This window comes from Balaenoptera ricei, chromosome 14, assembly GCF_028023285.1.
Source record: "Balaenoptera ricei isolate mBalRic1 chromosome 14, mBalRic1.hap2, whole genome shotgun sequence".
In the NCBI taxonomy this organism is placed as follows: Eukaryota; Metazoa; Chordata; class Mammalia; order Artiodactyla; family Balaenopteridae; genus Balaenoptera; species Balaenoptera ricei.
Window position 1 is genome coordinate 4,348,388 of NC_082652.1, and position 26,535 is coordinate 4,374,922.

At 41.9% G+C, this 26,535-nt stretch overlaps 1 long non-coding RNA gene across 1 annotated transcript in view; it reads right to left on the minus strand.

The window, feature by feature from the left end:
* Positions 1 to 755: 755 nt before the first annotated feature.
* LOC132348254 (uncharacterized) overlaps positions 756 to 26,535 on the minus strand; it is a 74,498-nt gene continuing 48,718 nt past the window's right edge. Inside the window, exon 3 of the long non-coding RNA XR_009497394.1 lies at positions 756 to 931. This is a non-coding gene — a long non-coding RNA (uncharacterized LOC132348254). The remainder of the gene's footprint in view (positions 932 to 26,535) is intronic.

Consider the following 26,535-nt stretch of genomic DNA (forward strand, 5'->3'; position numbering starts at 1 on the left):
CTCGGGTATGAGGAACAAATTTGTATACTTTCCTGAATGCAGTCCTGTGTATATGAACTAACTGAATGTCATAAAGCAGAATTTCACTTTGAATCTTCCAGAAAGAGTTTAAAAGATCATGTGATGCCTCTGAATCACTTTTGAGCACAGGTCATCAGGCTACTGCTCGAGATACTATCACTTCAAGCACCCTTTATTAGGAAGACAGGCTCGTTTGAAGCATCTGAGAAAAGATGTATCGTATTATGGGGACAGGTGTGCTTGAAAGATGCAATGACCTTGGTATAATTGAAATGAATTTGCTACAAGCTTAACTGTGGAGCAGAGGTTTCAAGTTGTCTATAATTAATATCAGCCAACAGATATTTGGTGCCTGTTAGCCATACTTGTTTAAATAACAGAAATAGAGTTTTCAAGTATCAATGATTACTTACTTTAGAAAAAGGAAGACGTGTGAGCCTTTGGTTGTGGTCTGAGGCAGTTCCCCTCTCACAGATAACCTGCCATAACGTGGTATTTGGACACGTCGTCAGTGTGTAAAACCATATAAGGGGGAAATTTGTCCAACCCACTGAGTACTTTTCTCAGAGACAGGACAGACTAGATAAGAAGCAGGAAGAAGCTTCAAGAGTCACCAGTCCCAGCTATGAGTGCTCTCTCTACGGATCTCCTTTGCAGGATGTGACAGAGAGAGAAGTGGTCTCAGTTGGCCAGGGACGAAAGGACTCTGGACTCTTACCTGTTGTGGGGCTTGAAGAACGCCCTGGGCAGCCACTGTTGAGATGACGGCTCTTTTGTCCGACCTGTGAGGCTTCAGGGAAAGAGACAAGCAGGCCACCAACTGCACGCCCAGGTCCACGATGGTGACACGGTCATCCAGGACGGTCACCGTCTTCTCAGCCAGGATGGAGTCAGAGAGAGGCGACAGCACCTGCAGGGTCAGCGAGAAAGCTCAGGTCTCTGCCCCTCACAAAACTAATGAGGAAAAAAGGAACGAAAAAGGTAAAATGCCTACAGAAGTAAATGGAGGTTTAAAATCAGGGGCTACGTGCTCATGGTCATCAAGTAGTTAACTTCTGCCATTTGGTGGGGGTTTTAACATCTGTAAAGCAACTCAGGAAATGTGCATCTGTTATCTAGGTACTTCAGGGAGGAACTAAAGATTCTGTGACTGCCAGATGGCCAATTTACTGCTTAAATTCTTCCCAGTTCTCCTGTCCCCAATGCGATTTTTGTCACTACATGTTCATATCCTTTCAATCATTAATTCCTGAGCCAGGCTTTTGTAACTCAAGGGAGGCCCGGGAGACTGCTGCTTTCCTGCAAACAAGAGGCAGGCAGAGGATATGGGGGAGCGGTCTGTCCTGGGAAGGCCCCATAGCGTCCCGCTCGGTTACGGACACACGCCATGGCTCGCTGGTACTACAGCGAGCACCCCCTCCCCTCCTCCTTCTCGTCCTCCTCCTCATCACTCTCTTGGTGGTCTTGGGAATCGAACAAAACCAGAGCGAGAGTAATCATCATTAAAGATGTTTTAAATATCTTCAATTTTCCAGTGACTGGGGAATGGTACAGAGTAAAATGACAGGACTGGGATCCTCTCCTGGTCAGACAGGCCCATCACTGATTCATTTACCAATCTCTTCAGCCATCAGGTACTAGGGTGGTGTTTATTTTGTGCCAGAATTGCTGCTTCCTGCCCAGAACCCTGAAGACAAAGACACTGTCTCTTGCCTTCAATTTGGTTTCGCTCAAGTGGAAGATACAGCCCCAGACAGGCCGTTATGGGATGAAGAGGATGAGTCTGTGGTCCCCAAACTTTGCTGAGGGAGCCTGCTAGCATCCCACTGCCCGGTTTCAGCCCTCGGCACTTCACTCAGGACGTCTTGGGGTGGGAGCCAGGAATCCATTAATTTTTAAAGAGCACCTGGGGCTTCCCTAGTGGCACAGTGGTTAAGAATCCACCTGCCAATGCAGGGGACATGGGTTTGAGCCCTGGTCCAGTAAGATCCCACATGCCGTGGAGCAACTAAGCCCGTGCTCCACAACTACTGAGCCTGCGCTCTAGAGCCCGCAAGCCACAACTACTGAGCCCACGAGCCACAACTACTGAGCCCGCGAGCCACAACTACTGAGCCCACGCGCCTAGAGCCCATGCTCCACAACAAGAGAAGCCACCGCGATGAGAAGCCCGTGCACTGCCACAAAGAGTAGCTCCCGCTCGCTGCAACTAGAGAAAGCCCGCGTGCAGCAACGAAGACCCAACGCAGCCAAAAATAAATAAATAAAATAAAATAAATTTAAAGAGCCCCTGCTGTTGCCAGTGTGTAATAAACCTTGGGAGCCACTGGTTTGAGCTCCAGAATGAAACAAACCCAGTTCCATGGTCGGATCCACCCTGACTCAGACAAAGGGCATGAGTACCCCATCTTCATGTAAAATCGGGGCATGCCCACCTCTCATGTGGCTTTTGTAGCACTGAGGAAAATACAAACTAACATGTGCAGTGTGTTTGGCCTGAGGCCAGCACAGAGTCCTCAACAGAATTTCAGAGTGACGGTTATTAAGGACGCAAGGAGGGATTTCACGGGGTTCAGCACAGACTCTGCGGGACACAGAGAAAGGATGACTCACAGGACCTTAGGGAAACAGTTGAGGGGGAAGGGCTTGTTAGCAATGACAAAACCCCCGTGTCACCTCTATGGCTCTGAACTGAGGACAAAAGACCAAAGATTACAACAAAAGATACTCCCATGGCTCTTATGGCTTAAATTCTAAGTCTGGGGAGATGGGAGCCAGAACAATGGATGACAACTAAAATATCTATTTATTATAAATCACGATGTCACACGCAGCCTGTAACATGTCATCAGCTCTTGGGGGGAATATTCCCTGCTACATCATTGTTATTATGTCCTACATAGACCCGATTTCTAATCTTGGGGCTATTTCCAGTTGCCCTCTGTGTTACAGAGGGCATCGGGACCCCCACTAGCACCCACAGCCTTGACAACCCTCCGTCATCAAGCAGAACTCTGTTCTCTTCTACCTTTTTATTTATTTTTAATTAATGTTTATTGGAGTATAATTGATTTACAATGTTGTGTTAGTTTCTGCCATACAGCAAAATGAATCAGTTATGCATATACATATATCCACTCTTTTTTAGATTCTATTCCCATATAGGTCATTACAGAGTATTGAGTAGAAGAAGCCTATGAAAAGATGCTCAACATCACTAATTATTAGAGAAATGCAAATCAAAACCACAATGAAGTCCCTCCTTACACCAGTCAGAATGGCCATCATTAGAAAGTCTATAAACAATAATGCTGGAGAAGGTGTGGAGAAAAGGGAACCCTCTTGCACTGTTGGTGGGAATGTAAATTGATAACAGCCACTGTGAAGAACAGTATGGAGGTTCCTTAAAAAACTAAAAATAGAACTACCATACGACCCAGCAATCCCGCTCCTGGGCTTATATCTGCAGAAGACCATAACCCGAAAAGAGACATGCACCCCAGTGTCCACTGCAGCGCTATTCACACTAGCCAGGACATGGAAGCATCCTTCCATCTTTCTAAATCTGTGCATCTGCCCAGCAGCGGGGTGAGCACGGCGACCCTTCCCCCGAAGCCTGTCTTCTCCAGTAACGGCGTCCACTTAAGAGGCTGTTAGATTCCATGAACACAAACGTCCTTCCCTTCAATTCACTTTCTGTTTATGCCACAGGATGGGTGCTTTATCTTCTCGTTTCAGCCTCTCTTCTGCCTCAAAATCAGATACCCAGCCACAGGCAGTTATCAGCACTCATGATGTTCCCATGCTGGGGAATTCATCGCCTCCGAACTGCTTGATTCTCGGAGCTGATAACTATGTTGAAAGTCAAAGCAAAACAATAACAACAAAAATCACTTATTTATGATGGTACTGGGGAAAGTTTCCTTCTTCTTTTTCTCCCCCTCAGGGTGTTTATACTATAGGTCTCTTTATAGACTCTGCAACACCCATTGTAGAAAAGAAATATTATAAAAGCAAATTTATGTCGCTGTAATTTGTTTTGTGACAATGTTACGGAAAGGGCTCAGGGCAGGCTGTTCCAAAATGTGCCAAAGTGGCATATTGATTATTTTGAAATAAAGTTACTTGAGAAACAGCTGGTGCAAGAAGGATGTTCTGACCCTTTCTTCTGTCTCCCTGAAAGCAGGAAATAAATCTCCCACGTGAAAGGTACCTTCCCTTTACCAGGAGATAGAAAGACATCCTTATCACCAAAGAGGAGGAAATCAGGGCTGTATAAACAAACCTTGTTACTTCTTCACTAATTACTACCCCAAGCCCAAATTTCTTTGTCTTGTCAATTCTTCACAAATGTGTTGTTTCTCTGTCTAAAAAGTGTGAAAGCTACCTGCTCTGGACACTTCTTTGAGCCTCATATTTCTATGAACTCCCATCCGCACAAAATTAAAATTTGATTTTCTCTGTCTCTTGCCCATTTAATTTTTAGGGCAGCCAGAAGAATCCAAAAGGGTAGGGGGAAATGTTACCCCTGCCGACACAATCAAGCATTTGTAAGCACGCTGCTCTAATCTGGGCCACCTTGTTTCTTTATAATATTTCCTTCCTTCCTTCCTTCCTTCCTTCCTTCCTTCCTTCCTCCCTCCCTCCCTTCCTTCCTGTGTTGGGTCTTCGTTTTTCTGTGCGAGGGCTTTTCTCCAGTTGCAGCAAGCAGGGGCCACTCTTCATCGCGGTGCGCGGGCCTCTCACTATCGCGGCCTCTCTCGTTGCGGAGCACAGGCTCCAGACGCGCAGGCTCAGTAGTTGTGGCTCACGGGCGCAGTTGCTCCACAGCATGTGGGATCTTCCCAGACCAGGGCTCGAACCCGTGTCCCCTGCATTCGCAGGCAGACTCTCAACCGCTGCGCCACCAGGGAAGCCCCCACCTTGTTTCTTGATGAAGTTTTTGAATGAGGTAAACCCAGGAGAACATTTTCTAAAAAAAAAGCAGCCCGGTTATGAATAGTATTGACCACTCACTCACTCCTATTTTACGGCAGTGATGACACATTATTCTAGAATTTGTGTTGTACCTTATTTTTCCCCAAAACTGGGAAATTCTTTACCACTGGTCCACACTGATACTCGGCTGCAAGGGACACTGCTGTGTTTCCTTGTGTCTGTGCCGGTGTGATTCGGTGCTTCTGGTTCTGTTTGTGGCATAAAGAATGATTGATTATGAAGACCATAGGGACTTCCCTGGTTGCACAGTGGTTTAGAATCCTCTTGCCAATGCAGGGGACACAGGTTCGAGCCCTGGTCCAGGAAGATGCCACATGCCGCGGAGCAACTAAGCCCGTGAGCCGCAACTACTGAACCTGCATGCCACAACTACTGAATCTAGAGTAGTTAGAGCCCGTGCTCTGCAACAAGAGAATCCACCGCAATGAGAAGCCTGTGCACCACAACGAAGAGTAGCCCCCCCCCGCCGCAACTAGAGAAAGCCCGCGTGCAGCAACGAAGACCCAACGCAGCCAAAAATAAATAAATTAAAAAAAAAAAAAAAAAGAAGACCACAGTCTGGGCAGAAACAAAGGGCAGTGCTCAGAGGTGCTTGGGGAGTTCATAGCCCACATGTCCTTGGACATGACCTCAGGGAACTTTTTATCCCCTACTGATTCAATGCAAGCCAGCAAACTGGGGAAACAGAGCCCACAGAACTTTACAGTTTGCAATACTATTAGAAAAAATGCAGCAGAGACTGTAGGTTTCCCCACCATCCATAGACCCTGGTAACTGCGGACAAGCTCTCTAGCTGGGGGCCGCCTTTCGTAGACACCCTTCTATCCAGGCATGGCCAAGTGACTATTCTCACCAATAGAATTCGAGAAAAAAGAGAAGCCATTTCTAGGGCAAGGTTTAAAAAAAGTGTACATGCCTCTCCTACTCACTTTTCCCATCCAGCAGCCAACAGAGAGATTCTGGGTCCCTGAACTACTAAATGAACAAGAGTCAACTGTCAAACACAAGTACCCACCAGGGAGAGCTGTGTGAGTGAGAAATATACCTACTCTGTTGGAGCTGTTATGCATTTATTTCATCAGATTGTACTGAGCATTGTGTTATGTACTATATACACATATGCAGTTGAACCTGGACCAACGAGGGGGCTGGAGCACCTACCCCCATGCAGCCCAAAATCCGCGTCGAACTTTTGACTTTTCCAAAACTTAACTACTAAAGAGCCTACTGTTGACTTCTCCAAAACTTAACTACTAAAGAGCCTACTGTTGACTTCTCCAAAACTTAACTACTAAAGAGCCTACTGTTGACTGGAAGCTTTACTGATAACAAACAGTTGATGAACACATATTTTGTATGTTATATGTATATATACAGTATTCTTCTAATAAAGTAAGCTAGAGAAACAAAATGTTATTAAGAAAATCATAAGGAAGAGAAAATACACTTACAGTACTGTACTGTATTTATCAGCATTGTTAAGTTCATGCCCTCTGTTTAGAAGATGAAATATTTGTCAGTACCTACATAAATATTTTCTTATATGATACAAAACGCTATAGATGTTACACGTATTACTAACACTAGACATCAAAAATGAAAAGATAATGTGAAAAAGAAATCCATACTTATTTACATGTATAAGGATTCATACACCGATAGCAAAGAAGCAGTAATATGATTGCTTTATGGTCGGCTAGCCTCTACCCCAATAGATAAATCCTTACAAAATTTTTATGGCATACATATTACAGTCATATTCATAATACAGTATTGGAAACTTTGTTACATTTTTTAAATAAACCACTTAACCTGTGATAATAGGCTGATAGGTAGTTTCTCCAATTATAAGAGAGAGAGGCATACTGTACGGTAATGTAATCCTTTGAAAGCAAAGTTACACAACAGTAAGAAAACCAACACATTATTAGTTCTATGTTAAATATCACTCACTTTATGCCTACATAAGAACAGACTAGTATCTACATATATTTTATCCATTCATGACATACCTTTTTCTTAATTTTCTCGATATTACTGGACTACATGTTTTTGTCTGCAAGCTTTTCCAAATTGTCACAAATCTCTGAAAAATTTTCCAACATATTTATTGAAAAAAAATCCACTAATGAGTGGACCCTCGCAGTCCAAACCCGTGTTGTTCAAGGGTCAAAAGTATATGTAGTATGTGTAGTGTATATATATATATATATATATATATATATATATATAGTAATGATATATAATATATAATAATACATATTGTAGATAGATAATATACTACATAGCAATATATATAATTTTTATATATGTTTAATGGATTATAGTGCAGTTCATGTGTATTTTCTATGCATGTAATATATAAGTATTTCATATTTATAGGCATTATATAAGCATTTTATGTAAATATTTATGTTATATATATAATTTGTACGTATGTTTAATGGATTATTGTGTATTTCATTTATATACAATATAAATATTTTATATTTATATGCATATATGCGTCACATAAATTGCACTCTATATGTAGCATATATATGTGTGTGTATATATATACATTTAGTGACTGGATTATTAGAACAACAATATGGAGCAGTATTATCATTCCCAGTTGCATACGAGGAAACTGAGGAATAGGAGGGTTAAGTACCTGTCTAGGGTCACTGAGCTCTAAGGGGCAGAACCAGGATAAGCACCTAGCAGGCCAACTCCAGCACCACCCTCTTCACAGTTACACCACCGTCAGTAAATGTGTGCTGACTTTTACAAGTAGTGAAAGGAAAACGATAGAAGAAAGGGCCAGTGGGGCCACAGGGAATGAATGTATGGCACTATGAAGCTGCCCCCGATGCCACACCTGCACTAATGCTTTACATGCGTTGCTTATTTAATGGTAGTCACCACCCTATGAGGCCAGTGCTATGGCAGCTCCTATCTTCAGATATTAAAACTTAACCCAGAGGAGTTAAATAACATTCTCAAGTCAAGTTGCTAGTGGTCGGCAGAGCCTGGCTCCTGGTCCAGGCCGTCACGACCGCATTCCGGGCTTCTCTCGCCACGAGTGGGTGGCACATCAGAGCCATCAGACCCCAAGCCCAGGCTGCTGTCACCCCCTGTGGATGCTGCTTCCCTGGGGCCTGGGTCCCACCTTCACAAAGCGTCCTGGGCCCACAGAGGATGGGTCCCACCATCCTCTCTCTCGTTCCTCACCTTCTGTCCGAGGCCCCCTGGGATCCTCCATCCTTTGATCTGGCCCAGCTCCATGTCTGGGGCCTCAACCTGCAGGGGGAGTCTAGGCGCCCACACGGTGACCTCTAACTGGCGGGTGAAGTTCACAGTCATGTCCACTCTGCTTTTCATCTCCTTCCCATCACAAGAATGGAATCACAGCCTTAGGAAAGGAGGGGATCTTGAGATGTGTCCGCAGAAACAAAACAAACAAAAAACACAAGCAAAAATCCACAACAATGATGGTTCGTGAAACTACGATGGCTCTGATTTACTGGACATCAAGACAGCTGGAGAAGCAGACTTGTGTCTAACATGTTCTCATGGACTAGTTAGTGACAAATGATGATAAATACATTCCAGAAAGAGCATGTTGTCCTAATCAATCATGACTCACAAAACTGCAGGCCTCGCTTAATGGAAGTACTTAATCTCTTTAGCCTCTATGTGTGTGCATGTGTGTATGTGTGTATATATGTGTGTGTATGTGTATGTTTGTGTATGCATGTGTATGTGTGTGTATGTTTGTGTATGTGTGTGTGTGTGTAGGTCTGTGTGTATGTGTTCCTTACCAGATGTACTCAGTCCTCCATAAATTAAATCTCAGGTGCATTCAGATTTTATGCTTGGGCCATTTCTGACAATTCCTAAGTGCTGACCATATGGAACTAAGAAATAGTTTTATGCCAACCACAAACAGGATCTTTTAACAAATTTAAACAGTAGAGTTTTGTGACAGATTGAAATTCTGCTGGGTGAAGTGCTCAACAAAGGCTTTGAAAAAAAGAGTGTAGGTACTTTTAACTCCTTGAAACTGTAATTTTGCAGCATGAAAGTGATGGATAACGTTTTCATTATGGCCTTGGTCTTCAGCCTTCTGACAGCCATCTAATTAGCAAGTTAAGAATGAAAGAAGTAAGGCCCTGTTTTACGTCACATCTTCTTGTTGAACAAACACCACGCTTTATGACTTTCTTTCCTAGGCCCTCAAGGATGGAGGAGAAGCATAAACAATTATAACTTCCTGTGAAAAAGATGCCAGATCCAAGAAAAGTCCTCCCCAGAATCACAAGCAAAAATGGGTCCCCCAACCTCATTTTTCAAAAAGAGAAATGGAGGCCCGGCACATGACAAGGCTGGATCCAGATACCCAACTACTTTTGGAGACAATGTCAGATTTGGGCTGTTCACAGGGCTCCCCGTTGCCATGAACCTACCATTATTCCAAATCTCTTTAAAGCTCTCAAAACCTTTAACAGACACGTAAGGTCCAGTATATTCCCTAGACTAGGCAGTTTGTCTGTTTTGGTCACTGGTGTATCCCAGGCACGTCAAAAAATGCCTAGCACTTAGTAGGCGCTTCACAAATGTTTACTGAATGATGAGTTTTAAGGAAAGATACAGAAGAAAATGATTGTCAGAAGATGGAATACAGCAGACACAAGAACACTGGTGAGAAAACAGAGTAGGTGGTCCATTCAAATGCTCTCTTTGTGTATCTTCCTCTCCTATTTCAGCACTAATCCCAGGTATTCAAATTTTCCTACTTAACCAAGACCTGGCGATGGTCTGATGAAGGCATCTACCCACAGCACCCATCTGTGAGTCCTATACCTTTGTTTGCTCTGCCAGGATCAGAGACTGGGCTTGCCCAATCCCTTTACTTTCTGCTTCTTCACTCTTGTATATACTTTGAGACTCAGATCCACTAAAACAATATGAAGATTACAGTTTTTAAGACAAAAACAGTCAAGGAACGTTTAGTAAAGAGAAAATACAAAACGTTTTCAATTGTACCGAAAGATACCTAATTTCATTTCTATTCAAAAACATGCCAGTCAAACATGACGGAGAGACCATTTCCTAGATTTATAAACTGTGTGTTAATAATCCAGGTTAGTATAAGCAGTGGGGTGCTAATCCTGGCTCTTTTTGGTTCCTAAGAGGCAATAGTTAAATTCTCAAAAATAATATAACTTGCAGGATTCCCCTAAAGCAAAGGAATTCATGTCAGCTTCTGAAGTGTTAACTTGTTTATTTTCCAATGGAATATTCCACAAGCCATAACTAAATCCTTCAAAGTATTTGGTACTTAAATAGTAATCTCCAGACATTTAAAATAAAAAATATATATACTAGTTTGTTTTAATTTTATATATATTATATAAAATTATATATATATAATTATATAAATTATAGATATAAGTATAGATAGATATATAGATCATATATATATTATATATTATATCTATCTAATATTATATATTATATCTATATCTATATCTGATATAGATATATATATCTATATATTATAGATATATATTATATCTATAATTATATAAATAAATAATTATATTCTTGAGAGCATTCAGCAGCTACTGAAAATATTTATTTGTGATTTGTTTTAATTATGTATATTATAATTATATATAATTATAGGTATACTATATATTATATATATACTAAAATTATATAAATAATTATAGGTTCTTAAGAACATTAACAAAGGCCACTGAGGAGACAATTTAGCCTCCCTCTTAGTAAAAGGACATCAATAAGGACAAAATGTTTGGGGAAGCACAGGCTGTATGCCATCCTGCTTTTGCGGTTGTCATTGTCCTACAGCCAATGCATCCTGGTCCAGCCGTTTAACATCACAAGACTGTTAAGAGGGAGCAGAGAGAGGCGTTTTGATAGCTGTTCATACCTCCTGTGAGCTAGCCCTGCTCATCCGTGCCCGAGGCTATTTTCAAAAAAACCAGCCATGTAAATTACACCACATTAAAAAGGTCACACTGACAGAGCCGTTAACTGGTTTTTACAGCAGTTTTGGGGGATTTAAAACCTCATTATCATGTCCAGGTTTGTACAAAGAATAATCATCCTAGCAGGATTTTCAATCAGCGCTAAAAATGGAATGAATGACCATCTTTTGTTTTCTTAAAAACCCGTGAGGGAGGCGCAAGAGGGAGGGGGTATATAGGGATATATGTATGCATATAGCTGATTCACGTTGTTATACAGCAGAAACTAACACAACATTGTAAAGCAACTATACTCCAATAAAGATGTTAAACAAAAAAATAAAAATAAATAAATTTAAAAAATAAACTAAACTAAAATAAAATCACATACCATTGAAATTTTTAAAAAAACAAAAAAAACAAAAGAAACCCTATGACGCTGACAAAGCTGAGCCTAACAGCCATTCCTCTAAGTTCTTTAAGGAGCCAGAGGAGCCCCATGTAGACGCCTCTCTGCAGAATACATCTCTCCAGAACACAGGCTGGGAGAAATGGAGGGTGAGTACATCCTGCACCAGCCCCTGGGACCCAGTGATTGCAGGCAAGCTCACTTACAAGAAAATAAAGCTCACCTATAATGAACAATTCCAAAAGAGATGCGTAACAGGAGGACTGCCTCTCACCTTCTCCTGTGTTCAAAGTATTCATCATGCATTTCGAGAACTCTCCCCTTCTTACAACCCACAGTTGTATATTCAGTTTTACTTCATTTGGAGAAAAGTCTGATCATTGTTCAACCCCATGTGTTCTTTGTTCCTTTTCTTCCCATAATCCTGCTTCAAACTTATAAATAGCATCCTACCATAAGAAAAAGAATCAGCATTGGAAACCATGAGGAACTTTCTATTCATAAGAAATGAAATGCTGAAATTATACAAAAACCATTCAGAACAATTGTCCACCTTTCAGGACTGGCTGTGAGAGGATCCATGTTAGGTGGGAAAGGCTAGACTCTCTAACCATCACCTTGCTGGTCATTGGCTGACGCCATTCTAAGAGGACTGTGACCTTGGCTACCAACATCTTTCTCACCCATCGGCTACAAGCTGCCTCAAGAAGTGTGTGACCTTAGCATCACCTTGTTTCATCAGTGAATGAAGACTGACCAAGAAGAGTAAAATCTTGGGGCAAAAGCTGAGGTTGATCTTGCAGGAGCTCAGAGTTGGAGAATTTTATCTAACCACACCTCTTGCAGATGTGTAGCAAGTCCCGTGTGGAAGGAAAATCACAGTGTCACCACTCTGTATCGGACCCAGTTCACCCTCAAGCCACACAGACACAATTCTCCATCCAACTGAGAGTAGATGGTTGAGAAGCTTTTCCAGACTTCTGGTCTACCTCCATTCCCGATGACAAACTTAGAAGAGAGATGCTTGTGGGATCAACAGTCTTAGTCACTACAGCAACTGTCCATCAAAACCTATCCTCATTGTGTCTTGTCTATTATCTTTTCTGGATTTCCATCACCCTAACCTACCTCCTGTTCAGGCAGTATGATATTATCAAAGTAACGAATCAATATGCTGTTTTGTCACCTACCCAGGTGGCCCAAATCCCTTTGGAAGATATTCTGGAAAAGGACAGAAAATTGAATAGAGCCCTGGGTGAAAACTGTATGTGTATACTGTTGTCTGTCCTGCATGAATGCAAACTATCTCCAATCCTCTTTCCTGATTGGGACAGAAAATACATGAAACAAATTAATTTGTCATGATAGGCAATATACGTGAGGCCAAGTTTATATACTCCAGCAAATATATCACATCTGGCACTGTAGTTGTGATTGGAGCTACAACTCGGTTGAGATTGTGACCAAGCTCAAGTGACCAGATGCCCACTGGTCATTTCCAAGGTCTATCTGGTTTCCTCTGGGAGCTGTCTGTGTTGGTGAATAAAATGCAGATACGAAAGGACTTCTGCAACTGTTTTCCTCTTTGCTTGGAAAACCATTTTTCCAGAACTTCCCGTGACTGGGATCTCCTTATCATTTATATCAGCCACAGATATTATTGGTGGCTTATTGCATGACTATGTTTATATGCTCCAACACACAGAAATACTTTATTATCTTCTAGAAGAACCACTTATCATAGGCTTCCAGTCATTTTACTCTCATTCTTCTTGCCAGTGATGGGTTTAGGAATGGGGATACATGAGTCAGTACAATGACCATGAGAGAGGGTGCTTCTGGAAAAGGGTTATTTGATTTAAAAAGAGACACAGACATAGGCACCTCCTTCTCCTGTTGGATGGATTATATCATGCATGATTCCTGGAAGTGCCACAACCCAACCACCAAGTTTGACTTGAGGAGGACGCAGTGAAGGAAGAAAAGAATCTGGATCTTTGATGATCTCATGCAATTGCAGAGTTAACCAATCCTGGAAGAGTCCAAAAAGTGCTCAAGAACTATAAACTGATGTATTAATACATCCTTGCTATTTTCTCTGGCCCTATTTCATTCTGTGCACTGGGAATAAATAGTGTAGAGGAAAGAAGAGAAAGTTCTCGTCTTCATCACTAAGGTAAATGAAGATCCTTTCCAATAGTGGGTAAGGGACAGAAAACCCAAACTTTACAAGGTTGACCAGGAAGCAGATAAATATTGGACTTTGCATCCAAAGGGGCAAATATGGCCTTTTGACATGGAATTGAGTCTCATTTGTATCACATCAAACATTGGGTTTGGGGGGGATGGAGGCGGACGGAAGGGGGAGGAAGAGACACATAGAACAAATGTCATAGTCAGCAGCCTGTCATTGAGCTAAATGACACCTGCAGGGCTCTCTGAGTCCCAAGAAGGACAAGGAGAAACAAACGCAAGGCACCTAACGCTGAGAGAACTGAAGGCCACGAGGACTTGGATAGAGAAAGTGGATGGTTTATGCCTTTTTACTTTGTGAACACATGTGAGACGATCTGCAAATATTATCTAGGAAAAGTTGTCTTTGGATATTGCTTTCCTCCTAAATCTTGCCACTATATTACTCTAGAGCCATAGCAGCAGCAAGAGACTCTGGAGGAAAGTATATTTCATCTGCGGATCTCATAAGAAATATCCATTGCTTTCTTCTTGTTTTAGAAGCAAAAATTTGATCTGTGTGATTCCCTCCACGGAGTTTGCCACTGTACTGATCTGTCTCAACTGAGGGACACCTGGTCTTGCATTATAATCCCTCTTCATGACCCTGCTCTCAATGTGAGAAATGTGAAACTATGTTTAAAAGAAGAAAAACTACAGAGTCAGATGATGTTTCTCACATATACACAAAAATGCAAACCACATAAAATCTATATGATCTATATGAAGATATGCAAACTACATAAAAATCCTTTAATAATCAATTTTCCTAAGACTCAAATATTGAACATTCTTTACAGAGTTTTGCAAAGTGATTGCTTAGTGTTTGACACTTAGGGAGAACCTACATCATTTTTTTTTTTTTTTGTCTCATAGTCAAGTAACCCCTGAAATAAGAGTAGGGGTAATAATCGTTACCTTATATGGAGTGCTTATTATGTACTGGGCATTATTCCTAGGGCTTAATATATACTGTGAATGAAAAATGTTGCCTGCCGTATCAGTAAACAAAGGTTTTTGCAGCCATCAAGCCACTACAGCCGCCCCAGATGGTGAGCGCTTAGGGAATTCAGGATGGAGACGAAGGGGCTGCCAGCTCCCAAGCCCTCAGCCACTGCGGCCACCCCCAAAAGTGACCCTGAGGGGGATTCAGGATGGAGAAAAGCAGGATACTGGCCCTGGATAGCTAAGGTGCACATCAGAGGAATGCTTCCAATGAGCCCAGACTCTTGCATCTTCCCGTTCATAGAAAAGCGCTAAATTCATTAACTTGAGATGTCTGGTTTTCTTTAATCAACAGTAATCCTTTGAGCGGTCCCTTAGAGCGATCTGAGAAGCCTGCGTCCCGGGCTTAAGATCTCAGTTTTGTCCACTGAATAAAAGATAATTCTCAACTTTTAGGTTGTGCGTTGTTTTTTCAATTGACAATACAATAGCCACATAATCCTCACAATAATTTTGCAAGGCAAAGTATTCTTATTCTTATACCATAATGCAATAAACGAGGTTCAGAGAGACTAACTGGTCAAGGGTACAGAGCTAGTAAGAGACAGAGCCAGGATATGAACCCATGGCGGCTGAGTGCAAAACCAGTGTTCTTAACAAATTTGGGTTAATACCTTAGCACAAATGCCCAGGGAGGAGAGGCAGGATTGTCAGCTCTGGCAGTGACTAAACCAAGGAAACTTGAACCCCCTGGCATCTTCCGCTGCCTGGCTGTGTCCCAAGTCTGACACTCCTAAAACCTACACGCGTACAAAATAAATAATTAATAAACTAACTGGGGTTTTATATGAGCAAATACATTTTTTAAAAAGAAAAATTAGCTTTGATTTTTCCTGGTGCAAAAAGAGTCTCTTTGTCTTGGAGAATTTACTTTAGACAACTTGTGAATTCTTCCTCTGCCTCCTTTCAATGTATATGAATCTTTTCGAAAGCTAAATAAGCACTTGCCACCTTCACATGTCAGGAATGTTTTGTTGTTTTTTTCCTGCAATGTTAAGGAACAGGATAACACCTGAATCTCCCAGTTTCTGTGGGAGGCGGGGAGCCTAACTTCCGCCGATAGCTGTCCCCACGTTACAAACCCACCCCTCCTCTTAAAAATCTGAGAAGTTTATTCTTCTTTGCATAAGGACGACTAGCAAACACAAGTGACGAACCTAATTAACAGGAGAGTTTAGGATGGACCCCCCTGTGACAAACAGTGCTGTTGAATCCTTTTACTTACAGGACTGGATATTGTTTATCTTGAGAACATGTATGGAATGGGTTGTATCTGCTTGGTTCTGTATAATGGTGAGATGGCTCTCTGTCTCTGTGATCTCTTAGCAACTCGCCTGAGATGCGCACACACTTGGGGTTAATACTTACTCAATAATAATTTTTTTCCCTTCTACCTTTTTTTTGAGAGGTTTTCTGAGTTGGCAGAGATGGTATTTTTCATTATATTTCCCCAAAGTTCCCAAGGGGCCTGGGAGATGTACACACAGACTGGCTTTCATCTCAGAGCCGAAAGAGTCAGCTTAAATTGGGGCACACAGAACATCTTCACAGCAGGGTCCCTGACACCCCTCTCCTTCCTCTAAAATCTCCATTAGACGGTGGGGAATATTTTTTGATTCTGTTTGATGGGTCACCCTGATGGGAAAACCAAGACTTTTCAGTTGTTTTCCCCTAAAGAAAAAAGTCTACCCAAAACAGTTTCAGTAAGGTTTTACCCTTTTAAGACAGGTATCTTCCAAAAAGTATTCCTTATCCAAATTTCAGAGCATCCTGGGCCCCAGACAATGACTCTGTGCAAAGTTTAGCATGTGCTTTATTTGGGGAACGTTTTCATTTTAGCATTTCATCCGTTGCACCAATGGAACCAAGCAGATCCTTGCCCTACCTCCCTCGGTACAAAGGTCCCTCCATGTCCCCTGCGTCTTGTTTATAGAAAAGTACTGAATCTATGGTGAGCACATTTCCAAGAACTGGCCTTAAGGGAATGTCCAGTCTCCTTAAGCAACACTGTTGCTCATAAAAATCTATTATCTTTGCGGGCATCGAAATAATTGTAGCTCATCATGCCCATATATGTAAACGGGCAACTACAACCGTCAGCAAAGAGATGCTACAGACTCATGTCGACGTCTTCCCCTCTGAGAATAGGGCGCCCTATGTCAGCAGGAAGAAGTTACAGAAGAGGGACCTTCACCCAGGATCCCATAGAAATGCCATGATGTTCTGACTAGTGGGGATCTGTCAGCGGCTTTTGGCAGGAAAGAGCTCTCTGCAGGAGGCCCCTTTGTCTTGACACTAACCTTCAACCAGGCTCCCCCATGCTCTACTCATCTCCGGCCCTAGCACACCTTTCCAACCTTTTGATCACACGATACCTTGCCTAATGTATTGGTTCTTTCCATCGATCAAAGAAGTAGAAATGAAGAACAGGTAATTAACACATGCCCAGATCTCTTTCCTCACTTCCCCTTCAGTAATCTCATGAACAAACTGGGTGAACAAGAGCTCATCTAAAGAAAGATCACAGGAAGTCGACAAGCCTGCCCACCGTGGGGGATGGAGATGACTCTGACCCCCTCTCGATGATTAATGGAGATGACTTCCCTGTTTCCCTTTACAGACTTTCACGGCTGAGCAGAATCTTCAGAGATGGTTTCTGGGGACACTGAGTCCACCAACTCCGCAGATGGCCGGCATTCTGATTAAAAGTATCTTTCCTTTCTGCCAACATTTGTCTCTCTCTCTCGAGGATTGATTTTTCAGTGGAGAGCAGCTGGACCTGAGTTTGGTAACACCAACACTTGTTAGTTAGTTTAGGAAAAGATCCAAGCACTTCCTAGTCATCAAACGGTGGCCCAGGTGGGATTAAGAGCTGTTTATCTGGTGAGAGCCCAGCATATCGCACCGCCCAGCCTCCTGCACCGGCTCTGACTGCAGACACTGAACCTGGCGGAGAGAAGCGCTGGGAACGAGGCTCCCATCGGCACAGGTGCTGGAGTCACAAGCTTAGGTGTTCGGGGGTTTGCGCCTCAATTAGTCACATTAAAAAAAGGCACTATGGCAGGATCCATAGATTTTCAAGGGGGGAAGTAAGAGGGAGGTCTACAGAATTTTTCCAACTCCTACGAAAGCTACTTAGTAAAGTGTCTGTTAGGAAAAAAGAAAACACTTGAGAAAAGAAAATTGTGTATTGTGCCTTGTGAACCTAAGGTATGTGGACAAAGAATGTCACCTGCCATATCAGTAAACAAAGGATGTTATGACCATCAAGCCACTAGGGCCACGCCCAACGGTGCCCCCTGAGGGGATTCAGGATGGAGAAAAGCAGGATACTGGCCCTAGATAGCTAAGGTGTATATCAAAGGAATTGAACCCGAAAGGTGTGGTTTTGGGGGGCTCCGAGGAGCCCGGTTCTTTATGTCTCAGAGCAGAGAGAATTCAGTGAGACGCAAAGTGATGGACAAGAAGTGAGTTATTAGAACAGGATGCTTGTGAAGCTTCCAAGTGGGCGAGCGAGAGGGTGCCATGCCCAGAGAACTTAGTGGGCTACAGTTTTATAATCAAAGGAGAAGTGGGGAGGGGGAAAAGACCACTTTCTTCCTCATTTTTGAGTAGATGTCATGCTTCCATCATCAGCTCCTCCTCCAGGCTGGGAGGGGAGTTTTTTCTCTCCCTACATGGTCAAGCTAGGTCCGTAAGTTATTGTTTTTAATGTGTGCAGACAGCATGTCCTAGGGATCATTAACTTACTGAGCTCACTGGGCAGGATGTGGGTCTCATGCCCCCATTGTTTTATTGTTTCGGGGCCTGTCTCGTGCTTTTGTTCATGGTCTTGTTGCTAAGCAAGCCTGCTTGGTTTTGTGGTTAAGCAAACCTGCTTTCTTGAGTCATCATTAACTTATAGGGGTCTCCCATATTTTTTCTACTTACAATCCTCTAGTGGGATTAACTATTTAATCACCTACTTTGTCCCTTTACTCTGTCCGTATCAAAATCATTTCAATGAGCCCAGACTTTTGCATCTTCCCATACATAAAAAGCACTAAATTCATTGACTTGTTTGTTTTTTCCTTTAATGAACAGTAATCTTCTGATGTTCTGGTTTTGTTGCAAAAACCCCTGTATATCCTGGCTCCGCCCTTACCTCTTTGGAGTGGTCCCTCAAAGCTCTTGGAGAGGCTGTCTCCTGAACTTGAGTCCTCAGACAGCCCACCAAATAAAACATAATTCTCAACTTATAGGTTGTGCATTTTTTCCTCAATAACTGACAGTTTACTTCTGTGATTCCAGGGAAAGGGAAATAAGGAAATACAAACGTTGCCTCTCAATCACCTACTCCACAAACAGCAAGTAAAAAAAGAGGGGCTCGGAACGACCCAAGCTGGCGGGACCTGGCCGACACAGACGTGGTCCTTGCCACCAACAGAAGGCTGGACTTTCAAACTCAAAGCCTCAGGGTAAGTGTTTCTCAGGAGACCCAGGAATTCACAATCCAGCCAAACCCTAGTATCTTCATGAGGAAATTCTTGGTGCACAAGCAATGGGCTCCACATTATAAAACGTGTTACAGTGGGTGGATTTTTTGTTCTTCCTACCATGAATAGAGGTAAATGAAATCCTTGCCTTTAAGAGACCTTTTCTGAGCTGCCTAGGAAATTCTGTCTGCAAGCGCTGAACTCACCAATAGAAAGAACTCTTTATTTTATTTTTATTGAAGTGGAGTTGATTTACAATGTTGTGTTAATTTCTGCTGTACAGCAAAGTGATTCAAGATTCAATTAAACATATATATATATATATATATATATATATATATATATATATATATACACACACACACACACATTCTTTTTTAATATCATTTTCCATTATGGTTTATCACAGGATATTGAATAGAGTTCCCTGTGCTCTATAGTGGGGCCTTGTTGTTTATCCATCCTATATATAAAAGTTTACATCTGCTAACTCCAACCTTCCTCTCCATTCCTCCCCCAACCCCTTCCCCCTTGGCAACCACAAGTCTGTTCTCTATGTCTGTGAGTCTGTGTCTGTTTCATAGATACGTTCATTTGTGTCATATTTTAGAACTGGTGGAAATGACTCAATCAGGCAGTGTGAGTCATAGCCTGTATCTACAATGCCTGCCCCTTGCCCCGCACCCGTACTGCCATGGTGAAATGATCCCAGTTTATTACTTCATGGAAAACCTAGATTGACACTAGTACAAACTTATCATCGTCTCATCTTGTACAACCATAATATAACTCAATTTACAGAAAGGTAATTTACCCATAAATTTTCAGTGCTCCTGGACACGAATGGTAGTTCAAGAGGTGCTATTCAGACGACGAAAGCAATGACAAAAACAAACAAACAAAAACACCCCACACGGCTCAGAGAGACAATACGGCATCAGGTCTGGGGTAATGTAATTGGGAACACTGAGGACCAAACGTGAATGAACATCTTTCACTCAAGAGGGGCAGCCACTGCAGCTAGAACTAGTTGTTTCATTGTGCAGAGGCTGGTGGTGTCTTTCTAGAGCATCTGATTTTTCAAGAGAAAAAGAAAAACTAGGTTTGGGGTGAAATCGATCACATTTCAACGTTGATCAACACCGGGGAAACAATAAAACATGATGTTGGCCAAACAGAACAAGTCTTGGGACTGTATCTGCCTCAAGAGCTGCCGTTTTAGGGCCTTTGGTATAATGCTTTCCTTGACAGTGTGATTTTGAGGGCTGGAGAGAAAAACTGAGGTGGGTTAATTAATGTATTTATTTTCAATGTATAAAACCATCTGGCACAAAAGTGCACCTCTTTGACATCATGCTCCAATCCTTATTAAATATTTTTCCTGCTGCCACAGACTTTAACATAAATATTAAAGGATTCATCACATTTGTGAATGTAAATTAACTCACACAGGCTCCTGGGGGAGCCCTGTCCTGAGAAGGAATTGATTCTAGGAAGACACGTTCGGGGGATCAATTAGTGATGTCTTCCTTGCACAGGGGCTAGGGAGCTGTGGCCTGCTTGTTTTGTCTCAGCCATGTTTACTACAAATTCAAGTTTAAATTCCTTGACAGGTTCTGAAGGTCTTCAAATCCAACTAACAACAAAGTATTCAAGATGTTTTCTCAGTAGCCATGATTGGTGTCTTCATCTCTATTGCACGAGAGCCAAACATCACATAAGCAGTGTTGTTTAACAAATGATTTAGTATCCTTATTTCTCCCTAAATTCCACTATCTTTCTGTTTTTTGTGTGACAATTTTAAGTTTTATTTTAATTAATTTTTTATTGGAGTATAGTTGATTTACAATGTTGTGTTACTTTCTGCTCTACAGCCAAGTGAATCAGTATATATATATATATATTATATATATATATGTGTGTATATATATATATATGTGTGTATATATATATATATATATATATACACACACATATATATATATATACATATATATATATATACTCTTTTTTAGGATCTATCCCCATATAGGTCATTACAGAGTATTGAGTACAGTTCCCTGTGCTATACAGTAGGTTCTCCACTATCTTTCTTTTAAGGTAATAACCCTTTGTACTCTTGCCCGACACGGTTCTTTGCACAAACTGTCTTCCCCTGTGGACTCACGGGGTTCCTAGGGTTGAGAGTCCCTCTGAGTCCTTCTCCCATATAACCTGGTTACAGGTCCCTGAGAACTGAGTTGTGATTTTTTAAGATTAAGATAAAATTCACATATCATAAAATTCACCTTGTAAAGTGTACAAGTTAGTGGCTTTTTAGGTTCACAGTTGTGTAATAGTCGCTACTAACTAATTTTAGGATATTTTCATCACCCCCAAAGGAAACGTCCTACTCATTAGCAGTCACTGCTCATTTCTTCTTCCCCGCCTACAGCCCCTGGCAACCACAAATCTACCTTCTGTTTCCAAGGACTTTTCTATTCTGGACATTTGATATAAACGGAATTATACAATATATGGCTTTTCACGACTGGCTCCTTGCACTGAGCACGTTTTCAAAGCTCATCCATGTGGTAGCATCTAACAGTGTGTAATTCCTCTAAGTGGCTGAATAATAGTCCATTGTATGGATAGACCATATGTGTTTATCCAGTTATGCAGAAAATGGACATTTGGGGTTTTTTTTTGACATTACGAATAACGTTGCTATGAAGATTCATGTACAAGTTTTTGTGTTGACATATATTTTTATTTCTCTTGGATGTATACCTAGGAGTGAGAATTCTGGGTCATATGAGAAATCTATGTTTAATATTTTGAGAAATGCCAGACTGTTTCCCAAAGCAGCTGCTTCATTTTATGTTCCCACCAGTATGGGTATTCCAATTTCTAAATCCTTGACCGCCATGATTTTGAGAATAAACTCTCCACAGAAGCTATGAACTGTTACATTCCAGACTTCTCTACCCATCCATCAACAAACATTTTGGAAAGGTCTTTTCTTGGGTTGTCCATCAAGAGGAAAAATTCTCCACTGGGGAGGATGCCCTATTTTACATAAGGAACCACTTGCAGAATCTAAACTGAGACACAGGGACTTCCCTGGAGGTCCAGTGGTTAAGAGTTCATCTTCCTATGCAAGGGGTGCGGCTTCGATCCCTGGTCGGGGAGCTAAGTTCCCACATGCCTCGGGGCCAAAAAACCAAAACATAAAACAGAAGCAATACTGTAACAAATTCAATAAAGACTTTAAAAATGGTCCACATAAAAAAAAATCTTTAAAAAATAAATAAATAAATAAATAAATAAACGGAGACACAGAAGCACCAGTGGAAACATCTTTCAGTTTCTGTTTATCAAGCTGGATATTATTTTCTTCCAAATACCCCCATATTCACCAAGAATGCTCTTTTTTAATGAACCAACTGGAGTAGGTATTCATTAAGTGCTGCATTGAACAGATGACTGGATATATGCATGACTGAATAATGACTGAGTAAATGAAAAATAGATGGATGAATGAACAAGCTCAGGGAATATTTACTGAACACCCTGTATATACCAGATGCTGTGCTGGACGGAGATACAGAAGTGAACCCCAGAGACTTGTGAGAACCCATAGAGATCACGTTCTATTGTGGGCAAAAGACAGAACAAAGCAAATAAACAAGTTAAAGAAAAATTCCAGCCAGGGGTAAATGCTACAAAGGAAACAAGGATTCCAGTAGAATGTTTGGATCTTTGGAAGAGAACTTTAGAAATAACTTTTCCTCTATCCTATCCACATGCTACATTGTTGTCAATTTCATTATTTTCAAAGCTAATTTTCAAAAATTCTCACCCACTGACCATTGTCTAAAATGACCCTTCTCTGATCACAGAGTAAACCCCAAACTCCCTGGGTCAGCTGGCATGCTCTTCATGCTTCTATTATCAAATTGGTCGACCAGACATATACCGGGGTCCTAGCCTGGGTGGAGACCTCCTGTCTCGGCCAGAAAGGTTCTTTTTCCGATGTGATTCAAAACAACAAAACCAATGTTGAGACTGGAACAGCACAGGCTTTATTCAATGGCCAAAGAACGGAGAAGCAGGAACCTAGCTCACAAATTAACTCCTCAACCCAATTCAGGCAGACACCACATATATAAGAGGGTCAAGGTAAAAGGGAGGGATTTGGAAAGAGTGGGAAGAATATTCTTGAGTTATCCAAGAACAAGGGCATGGTTTGGACCTGGAATTGATGCAACTCTCCTTTTCAGTCCTTGTTTGAGCTTTCTGGCTGTTGTCATGGCAATTGCCAACTGTCATGGCACCTGTGGGTGTGTCATTTAGCCAATGTACTACAATAAGCCTATAATGAGGCTCAAGGTCCACTGGAAGTCAACTCTTCTGCCATCTTGGACATCATTGGTTCTAGCTGGTTCTTGTTTTTTCTCTTTGCAGCTTCCTCCTGACACTTAGATAAGAGAATTGGTTTCTATTCGAGGGAGGGGCAGGGGTATGATCCTGGGGGGACAGCCTCGGTAACACTTGTCCTTCGACATCATCTCCAACACTTCCCCTACAATCGGAGCTTTGAGACAACTGATACCTCCCCTATTTTCCCAAGCATGCTGGGTATTTATAAAAAAAGAGCCAAGGCTTTGTCAACGATGAGAACGCCTTACTTCTCGTTGTCTTCCTAATCAAATTCTGTCTGCTCCCTCATACCTCCTATGTCTACTTCCAGACCCTTTTCAATCATTTCCCCAATCATGAAATAGAGTTTCTTATCACCACCTGCTGATATGACATAGCACTTTGTCCCAATTTAGCTGCATATCTAATAAACCACACTGAAAGCCTTTCAGAGGCAGGACACAGGTGAGCTTTCATCTTCATATCCTCAGTGCTCAAGACGGTGAGTGGTACAAAGTATATGACTGATTGACAGAGGGATGGATGAATGAATGAATGAGAAAAGCTTCTTCCTTTCTCCTTAGCAGGAAACCCCTGCCCAACAGGAGATTGTATGAGCCATCTGGAGTCCTTCGGTTCCCTCCCAACACAGACAGGTCCAGAACTGACTTGCAGTAAGTTATGTTACCTAAGCTGGACTAGAGCCCTTCTTCGGAGCTTTTGGACCGAACTTGGTTGGAAAAGATTTTTTTCCATCCTTATTACAGAGTTGCACAGACATGAGCTTCAATCTACTGGTGGTCATGGTCCCTCTTTTGTGAAGAAGCTTATCTGGAGAAATAAAACGCATGCATAGAAACAAGAAACAAAAGCAAGTGTCCAGTCAGTTTCATCTCTGGTTCCAATCATCCCGAAGCCCCCAACCTTCTAAAGATTAGTTGATGAGATTTTATGAGATCCAAGATAGTATCCTCCTTTCCACCATTTTTTCTGCAAGTAGAATTCAGTTCTCAGCCAGGGACAATTTTACCCTGAGGGTAAAAGACTTTCCAGGGGACATTTAGCAAGGTCTGGAGACATTTTTGGTTGTTACAACTCAGGCAAGTGGTTGTCCCTGGCATCTAGTGGGTAGAGGCTAGGGATGCTGATATAAACACAGTGCAATGCACATGATGGACCCTCACAACAAAGGATTATCAGACCGCAAATGGCAGGGCTGAGAAACCCTGAATTAGTAAGAACTCAAGGTTTATAACAAGGATTCTAGTTGGTGCATTTATGCCTGGGACTTGGGAAGGCCACGCCCTGAGGCAGCAGGCTACACCCCACCCTGTGAAGCAAACCACCAGGTAACATCTGCAAGTCAACCTCCGAAACATGCATCCTACAAAGGGGGCATCTCCATGTTAAAGTCATTGATTTCTATTTGTTCTTGGCCTTCCCTGGCATGCAGGTGAAAAACACTTTTCTTCCCTTCTTAATTGTGCTCTCTTCAGGCAAGGTTACCCCACAATCTTGACCTTTGAAGTTAAACAAATAAAAACAGGGCTTATTAGCCTTGGTTTTTTAAACAACTCCATCAACGTTCCACGGTTTATGTAGGCTGGAGATGTGGGTCTATTGATTTGACTTGAAAGAACTCCTTCTTCCTGGAGAGTAGACATCTACTTTTCTGCAATTTGCAGCCTCTGTGCTGTCAGACAGGCCTGTGTCTCCCCAGAGCTTTATCGATTGGTGAGGCCACTGATTTTTTAATGAATCCATGTACAATGCAGAATATGAGTAGCCTTGTATTGATTCAACCTCAAGGGATGCCTTCTTTATAGAGAAAGCCCCCCTCTAAACGTCTCCCATTTCATTTTGTCTTTGTGTTGCTTCATTTTGCTATTCATTTCATCTTCTGCACACAGTGAAATGAGATGCTTAATATCCATCTGGCTCCCTGCGGAAGTGATTGCTTCCAAACGCTTCCCCAGAGGGTCAAAGCCTCTGATTGATCTTAGTACGCTCACTTTAACCTTTCCGCATTCATGAAGAAATGGGTGTTCAGTCATGATTCAGGGCGTCGTCCCACTAACGCAGCAGCCAATTAAAACATCCATGAAGTTCGTTACGTGTTTCTTTAATGCTTATCATCATGCTTTGTCATAGCTGACAAAGCACAGACCCTGGAGTTGGATGAATGGGACTCAAACCTCATTTTACTTGTTTAGTTCATGAATGATCTTGGCATGTAAACTTCCAGAGCCTTGGTCTCTTATTGTGAAATGGAGAAAAAAATCAGTTGTATCCTAGAGGATTGCTGTATCCATCACTTTAAAAACTGGTGCCTGAGAATCATTCAGCAAATTCAGTTCTCCACTCTCTACCCTCCTGGTTGCTGTAAAGAAAAGATGATCTGAAAAAACTTGGGAACTTTAGAAAAATCGCATATTGGCCCTAAAACAAACCAAAGGACCCTTCCATTGCATAGAATGAGTATTTTGAAAAGATTAAGAAACCAAGGCAAGGACCTACTGCACAGCACAGGGCCATATATATACATATATATATATATATATATATATATATATGTATATATGTATATACACACACACACACACACACACACACACACACATGCACTCATATTTCTGTAATAATCTATATGGGAAAAGAATCTGAAAAAGAATCGATATATATGTATAACTGAATCACTTTGCTGTACACCTGAAACTAACACAACATTGTAAATCAACTATACTGCAATATAAAATAAAAATTTAAAAAAAGGACAGAGGGCTTCCCTGGTGGCACAGTGGTTAAGAATCCGCCTGCCAATGCAGGGGACACAGGTTCGAGCCCTGGTCTGGGAAGATCCCACATGCCAGGGACCAACTAAGCCCCTGGCGCCACAACTACTGAGCCTGCGTTCTAGAGCCCACGAGCCACAACTACTGAACCCGTGTGCCACAACTACTGAAGCCCATGCGCCTAGAGCCCGTGCTCCACAACAAGAGAAGCCACCGCAATGAGAAGC